This window comes from Ixodes scapularis, unplaced genomic scaffold, assembly GCF_016920785.2.
Source record: "Ixodes scapularis isolate PalLabHiFi unplaced genomic scaffold, ASM1692078v2 PGA_scaffold11__112_contigs__length_91849675, whole genome shotgun sequence".
Classification (NCBI taxonomy): Eukaryota; Metazoa; Arthropoda; class Arachnida; order Ixodida; family Ixodidae; genus Ixodes; species Ixodes scapularis.
The window spans coordinates 61,418,680-61,426,896 of NW_024609837.1; the positions used below are offsets into that span (position 1 = coordinate 61,418,680).

An 8,217-nucleotide genomic window follows, 5' to 3' on the forward strand; every position below is an offset into this window, starting at 1 on the left:
ATCCTCAGAACTTTTGCAATATACGGGAGTGCAGAGCCAGAACCTTGGCATTGATGTCGGTAAACCGACGATGCACGAAATTTTAAAAGAATCTGACATATGGATGAGCAATGCAAAAGCCAGCCTGACGTGTTCTGCCTTCTGGACACAAAGAGGCTCAAAAGTGTTAATTCAAACTTTCATCCCAATTTTTTGGGCTAAACAAACGGGTGTTTTTTTGTTTTCTTTTGCACTTCATAACCAAGAATTGTCTCTGATCTTGATTCATTATAGAAAACTCGGAGGCATTCATAATGCCAAGACATGACTGTATTATCTCAGTCACTCTCACTGCGAGGTTTCAATGAAACAAAATGGAAAAGGTGGTACTGAAAAGACAACATATTAGTTCACATTTGAAGACATGCCTCGATGAGGCAGCAAGTTGTTTTATTCTTGTACACCATTTTTAGTTCGAAGTAAAATCTGTCACTGTGTTTATGCATTACCATGCTGCCTCCCAAGCTAGTGAAAACACTGCCACAGTGACTCAATGAAACAGTTGTCCAGCAACGATCACAGCACCCCATCACGCAGCCACCCAAAACATGTCCCAAACTGCGACCATCACTGACACAACTTGCCATGTCTCTATGAACATTGCTCCAGACAGAACATAGCTATTTTTTGTGGGACCCCACCACACACCCGGCATATCTTTTGCCACACGAACAGAATGTCCCACTTGTCAACAGTCAATGTCAACAGTAAAATTGGTTGACTAAATATACGCGGAATATAAATATTGCACGTCCATCTCCTGGCCTGGTCCCCAGGAGTCCACAGTGCCACACGTAGACTAGTGCACTGCATCCATGTCCCAGTGGCATAGCAGGCTTGCCTCTATTGCGTAGCTGGTTCGGCAGAAGGGCCTGTCATGAATGTTCATCACCGTGGCATGACAAAGCCTTCCAATAAACTTCTTGCCCCACCAGCCTTGGCACTTTTCACACGCCATGGAGATCTCCGAGGTGAGACACTAGATCCATGCCAGTAAATTGCACAGCCCCGTGGTGAAGAAATCACCGTGTATCCTTGCTGACATCTTTAAGGTCACCAGTCTCGAGGTCCAGGTATCTGCACGTAATCAATAATTGCTGAAGTAAAAGGTCACAGAATCTACCAGCGGGTGCTACATTTTCTTACAATGGCCAGTGAGGTGAATTACGCAGAACTTTGACCTTACCGTTCCAACGGTTCCAGCTCTATTCAATCACGTATACTTCACTGGGTCCAGTCCAGCACAAATAGCTTCATTGTTTAACACAAGATCACGGTAAGGTTGAAAAGCTTTTAGTTGCAAAGGCAGCCAAATGAAAACCTAATAAAAATGTTTAGATTTTGCCCCTGAAAACTGAGCAATGTTCATCACTCTTTACCTGCTGCTCAACTGTCATACTTTGGTATTTTCGACTGATTGAAGGTGCTTACCTCTTTGAGAGTTAGGAGAATTAACTTATGATGAATGTTAAGGAAGAAAAAAGGCTCAGGTGGCAGGCACCAAAACAGCAATACCCTTGAGTGGGTGAAAAGGTTCTTTCAAAGCAATGTACTATAGGTAGAGTTCCATGTTTTCAGTACGACGATAAACACTGAGAAGTAACCCTTAAAAAGTGTTTCTCAAAATCGGTTAAATAAAGAAGAAATCGAGATTTTCTTTGAACAAGAAAAACACTGGTTTTACGGCAAAGGACCTGTTTTGACATCTTTATGTTGTGTTCCCTTGAACACTAACTTTGCAATGCTGCTTCCTCGTTTAGAAAGTGTTTCTACATGTGCTATTTAGCACTAAATGGGTCTTCTAGAAACGCCATAGATATGCAGTCACTCCTTCGACATAAAGCCCTGAGAAACCCTACACGCATTCCGACCAACAGCAAAAATAGACAATGAATAACATAAAATTTGTGAGAAAAATAAGTGAACAGCAAACCCCCCCTTTCGGATTTGAAGAACATGGAACTCGCCTTTAAAGAACATTCATTGCTTTAAAAGTTACAGTTACCAAATAGAAAAGTAAGTGTTACAGTTACAAATTACCGCTAATAAAGAGTAACGCGCTACAGTTCAAAGCTATTGGGAAAAGTAACAACTGTCCGGTAATGCATTAATAGTAACTTTACTCTATTTCGCAATAAGATGGACCGCGGCTGACGCAAGAAGCCATCCCAGCTGATCGCGCCCGGCCAGAGTGTCACGTGACATTGCGCATTGCCGTACCACACCCGAAGGTCACCCAACACTCTCTCAGCGGGAGAATCGGTTGTGCTGGCTCGTAGCGTCCGCTGCGGTCCACCTGAAGGTAAACGGAGTATAGCTACTGGCCAAGACTGGGTGGGACAGTTAAAACAAATTCTGTAACATTTTTTGGAGCTGCTCAGGAGCAGAACATGTACATTTTGGAGCAGCTTAAGAGCAGAAAACTCTACATTTTAAAACAACCTATGGGGACAAAAAAAAAAATATTGGATCTGTGAAAATTAGCAGAGCATGTGTCGCTGCAGAAACTGCTATATAGAAAAAAGAAATTAAAAAAAAATTCTGGGGATATTTTGGTGCAGTTTGGGGCAATTTTGGATGATTTCAGATAGGACTGACGAAAAGGTGGCTGTCAACATTTTAAAGTCAACTGACATTTTTAGATCTGCTTGCCTAATGTTCGGTATAAATAAAAGTGCATATTTTTCACCAGAAAAAAAAATCTGGACGCATAAAAAATTGTACTTACATAACGGTGGACAGTTGCATTCATGCGCACTATTGCAGCAGGCATCGTTGAAATTAAATAACTAAAACAATAACATTAGGAGAAGACTAATACTTTTTAGAAACAAAGAAAATTATTTCTTAAGGCACAGCTCCCAAATTTCGCAGCCAATCAATCGAGCAGGCCTGTTTAGCATTTTTTGGAACAAAAAGTGTCTTGTGACAAATTAACATTCTTAAACTTTCCAAGTAACATGTACCCTTAGATTGTTTCTAAAAATTAAGTCTGCTCCAGATGTTCTTGTTTTAGTTCTTTAATTTCAAATGTGCCTGCTTCGATAGAGTGCGTGAATGCGCCTCTCCGCCTCTACGTAAATGATTTTTTGTGACCCCCATTTCTTCTCTGCAGAAACGTAATTGTGGGTTCATTTATTTGCAACTGCAGCCTGCCGCTCGCCCTCTCACGTACGAACAGAGCACCCGAGGAGTGGGGACAGCGGCGGTGCGGAAATGGTGGCAGGGACAGTCGGCCTTCATGCGTGAAGCCGTTTTAATGAAAAAAGTGAGCATTTTCAAGTAGGAATCCTTGTGTTCCGCCTCACAACGGTCGAGGTTTTGTTGACACCTGAGGGAAAGGAGGATTCCATGGGCAATGCTTCCATTGAAGCGACCGACGGCAATCGGAGCTGGAAAACCTTAATGTCCCCCCGATTACAAGCTTGAAACAGACCCCTAATTTTAACGCGTTGGCGTTAAAAAGCTTGTAAAACTCTCCACAAAAAAAAAAAAAAAAATTTGATTACATTTGTAAATTTAACCCGAAAAAACCAGAATTTCGAAATGTGTCCCCAAAAAACCCGATTTCTCCCCGATTATCAGCTTGAAAATTAGCACCCGATTGTCACCACAACGAATTTTAAAAAATACAAAACCCGAAAACGAACAACCCTACATATCATAGATTTCTTAATGAAGAATGACACATCACCTCATGCAGGTATGTAAATTTGTCCTAGAGAGCTGAACGTTTGCACAGTACACCTACACCTGATGTTGAATCTCCTCTGCGAATTTCATTCTGATCACTTGAATAGTTCAGAAGTTCAATCTCTAGCCAGTGTCCCCCCCTTAAGTTCTGTAGAAATCTTCAGCACATAAATTACAAATTGGTGGAGTGTATACACCAACGTGCAGTTTACCAACACGGCGCTTTACCCACACATACGCAGAGGGTATGTGGGCAGAAGCGGCCGAGCTCTGTGTTTTTGCCGTTGCAGTATGTGGTGTACGCTTGTTGGTGAGGCTGCATAACGTGCGTGAACTTTTGTTGTGACATTTGGTGCCAATGAACCTCGTATGTGATGCTTGACAATTTGGGCCAGCTACCAGACCTTGAACGTCAGCGGTACAGACAAACTGCGTTGACGGCGTTGTACAAGCAGACTGCGTTGCTTTCGACAATCCTAATTGGTGCTCCAACAGAAAGTTGGTGCCACTAAAGTCGATGGCTCATGTCACCTTTTATGTGGCGATTTCAACGAGCTAGTTTACGGCTGGCATGATTCAGTCATACAAGTCTCTTGATGTGTAAAACTGCAGCACGAGTATGAATGCGGAATAACCCTTTGAAGGAACTGCATAAATTGCTATCTTGACCTATCGTGCTACGATTTACAACAGAAGTGATCTAGATGGCGCATTAATTATTTAGAAGTACGAGCCCCCTCAATTATAGGGGCACTGAAGTCGATTCTGAGATTGTCCTTTTGTGGCGACAATTCAATCTAGACGCTCTAAGCATCTCAACAAACCCGAAATCGCAATCATGCGTAGCTTATTTACTCGTCAAAAGGATGTTCAAAGATTGCGACACGCCCTTTTTGAGAAGAATTTTCTTCCGAGTGAAGTGGTCGACAAAGGGCGCTTGCCGGCGAGCTGCAAGCAATGACTTCGCCCACACTGAACAAGAGGAGTCTTATCTGAATGTGTACCCATCAGACTCTCTTCGAAACGAGTTAGAATGAAATCATTTGGAATCTGCGCGTATTCTTGGGCTATCATTGGGCCATCGTTGGGCCACACAATGTAGTCTGCAAGAAAAAAGAGCCCACATGTTTTTCTATTGTCCTGAGATGAATAGGCAGTTTTGTAATATGGGACTTTGTGTATGAGGAATTGAACACCTTTTAAACAATGTAAGATCAAAAACGGCCGTTTCCAAAGATCGCTTCAGTGCCCCTTTAAGGAAACAACACTTTTTATGGGTAAATTCCCGCTCCTTTTTTTGCGCCATATCATCAACGGCATTTTGGGCCACCGTGGCGTTTATTACGACTGAAAAACGAACGGAACAGGATGCAAGTAAACTTGGTTTATGTATTATCTGCTTCCCTTTGCCAAGATAGACAGTGGCCTAAAATGTAATTTTTTTTTCTTCTTTTTTTTTTTACTAAGGTGAGCTCTGCTCAATAATATAACTAAAAATGGCCCATGTTATTGAAAAGAAATGGTTAAAGTGCAGGCGAGCTGGTGGTTGAAACCTGGGACTGTATTCAAAAAAGAAAAAAAAAATTAGGAGATAGAAAAAAAGGGACAGGCAACGTCTCATTTTTATTCCACCTGTGTGCTAAATTACATCGGTGTACTTTAACCATTTAACCCCCAGGTCCGAGCTGTGCTCGTCGATAGAGTTTGCACAAATATCACCAATGACAAGTCACACTTGTCCACCCTCATGCTGTGCCGCTCTCTGTGCCAAAGACAAGTTACAGTGAAAAATTGGTTTCGGTTTCTATTTTTAACACAAGGAGGCGGTAGAAGTAGTGATGCAAAACTATCGATAAATTGACTATCGATAGTGTTTCCAAAACTATCGAGTGTCTGAGAACTATTGATAGTCGACCATCGATAGATAGTTTTCCAATAGTCGACTATCGATCATACTATCGATAGTTTTTTTACTATATTGGCGACTAACAATACTATCGACAGTTTTTCACCACTATAGTCCGTTACAACTCAAGAAGGTAGGGCGAGGGTAAGATGGGCTGGGGAGGGGAAAGCAGACGGAACGCCAAAGAGAGAGGGAGGTTTCCCCATCTCTTCTCCAGCGTTCCGTCTGCTTCCTCCTCCCCGGCCCCTCTACCGCTCGCCTCCACTTCTCCTGCCCTCGCCCAAACCCCCAAACTCACGTCTTTCTCATCACTGAAAGCTGAACGAAAGCTGGGATGGTAAGTGCCTGGGCTAGTTGGTGTCCCACTTGAAAAAAAATAAAAATAAATAAAGCAATAAAAAGAGAAGAGGGAGCGACGCATACTACTGGTGTCGCAAAGCTATTGATAGTAAATCGTCGACAGTAACATCGATAGGTTTATGATAGTCGACTATCGATAGTTTTCCGATAGACGATTAACGATAGTTTTCCGATAGTCGACTATCAACAGTTTTGCATCACTATAGTCCGTTACAACTCAAGAAGGTAGGGCGAGGGTTAGACGGGCCAGGGAGGAGAAGCAGACGGAACGCTAAAGAGAGAAGGAGATTTCCCCATCTCTTCTCCAGCGTTCCGTCCGCTTCATCCTCCCCGGCCCGTCTTACCCTCGCCCTACCGCTCGCCTCCCCTTCTCCTGTCCTCGCCCAAACGCCCAAACTCCCGTCTTCCGCATCACTGAAAGCTGAACGAAAGTTGGGATGGTAAGTGCCTGGGCTAGTGGGTGTCCCATTTGAAAATAAATAAATAAATAAATAAATAAATAAAGCGATAAAAAGAGGGAGCGACGCAAACTACTAGTGTCGCAAAACTATTGATAGTAAGTCGTCGACAGTACCATCGATAGTCGACTATTGGTAGTACTATCGATAGTTTTTCGATAGTCCACTATCGATAGTCTACTATCGATAGTTTTTTTACTTTCGATAGTCAGATTTCTGGCGACTATCGATAGTACTATTGATAGTTTTGCATTACTAGGTAGAAGTCCAGAAAAGAAAAAAAAAAGTGTTTTGCGCCTTTGCAATATGTTTAGCCTCAAAACGGTAATTTAAAAATGGTGGCATGCATAAGGAATGCTGGTGGCGGTGATGTAAAAGAACAGTTTCTTGCAGCAGTTCAGACAGCAGCGATGCTGAAGACCTCGAATTTGTCTCCCAAAGTTAGTCTCACATTGCTCTTGAAGACAAGGCGGCCTCAGATGACGACAAGAGCGGCCATGATAATGTGCTTCTGAAGACTTCAGATTAAGTAGGTTGACTCCTTTCACAGGAGGTAGAAAAGGTTGCGGGTAAACGCATAGGAATCTTACCTGTGAATGTCAAGAAGGTGATGCTTATAATATTCCTTTGGCATATAAGTTCTGATACATAGGTAAAACTGGATGTTATGTTAATGAGAAAATCATGGAGCACCAAAAAGTGTGCTCTCCTGCAGTCCCCAAGTTCAGAAACTGTAGAACATTTACAAGTTTGCAACAATTGTCCACCACGGTGACTGGCCACCACGGTGATAAGCCGAGAGAGAGATCACTTTAAATGCGTAGTAAAAGAAACTCTTAGTATTGGTTCTGCTGGAAATTGTGTGTCTCGATGATGGTGATTGACAAGCAAGTACAAACGTTTCTCCTTTTTTGTCAGTTTGTTGACTTTGGCACATGTGGAAGCATCGAGGGCATTTCTTCTTATGTTTGCCCTTGCTGACAGTCTGGAGGTGTGACTTGGTGCGAGGGTTCTTGGCGTTGACTTCGGTGTACCGGTGTAAAAGGGTGTCGGTTTAGAATAAACCTTCAGCAGTGTTCGAGACGTTCTGTGTGTGTCGTCCTCTTTTTCATGTCCTTTTCCCTTCCGGTGTTTCAGGTTTTCGTTATGTCTGCAATTGACCAGATTTCCTGTACTTTTACTCCCCTCTCAGTTACCACTTTTTAAAATGCAAGCAATTGGATTTCATCTAATGTGTTAAGAACTATCCCATGCACACAATGATGACTTACATGATTATGCTTCCTGTGGCAAATCCTCATGCTTGTTGTCGCCAGTGGTCACTCCCTCTTGGCTCACAAAAAAAATGAAACAGTGATTACAGGCACTTATTAGCAAGAAAACCATTATATCCTAAAGCATATGGGTCGCATACTAAAAAGAAGTTGGCACATCGCGAGAACTGCAACTTTTACATTCCCGTGCAATAATATGCAAAATAAAAAAATAACCATGTAACAGGCATGGGCGTACCAACCGGGGGGGCAAGGGGGGCGCTTGCCCCCCCAGTTCTCAGAGTGGGGGGGCAAGGCATGCGTTTTGCCCCCCCTGAAACGGCCGCCACTGGGCAGAGCAGACACAGGCCGGCGGCGCCCAAGGAATACCAAGGGCACTGCCCCCCGACCCGCGCGGGCATATTTTTAACGCGCAGGCGATACAAACCCTAGCAACGGTGCTCACGCACGCCGGATTGGCTGGTTCTTAAAGCCTTGCTCCACGAAC

At 43.2% G+C, this 8,217-nt stretch overlaps 1 long non-coding RNA gene across 1 annotated transcript; it reads right to left on the reverse strand.

Annotated features, from left to right (window-relative positions):
• Positions 1–247: 247 nt before the first annotated feature.
• On the reverse strand, positions 248–7,747 carry LOC121048068. The gene is made up of 3 exons (XR_005798781.2): positions 7,728–7,747; positions 2,265–2,335; positions 248–1,116 (listed from the first exon to the last, which is right to left on the reverse strand). It is a non-coding gene; the product is annotated as an uncharacterized LOC121048068 (long non-coding RNA).
• Positions 7,748–8,217: the final 470 nt, after the last annotated feature.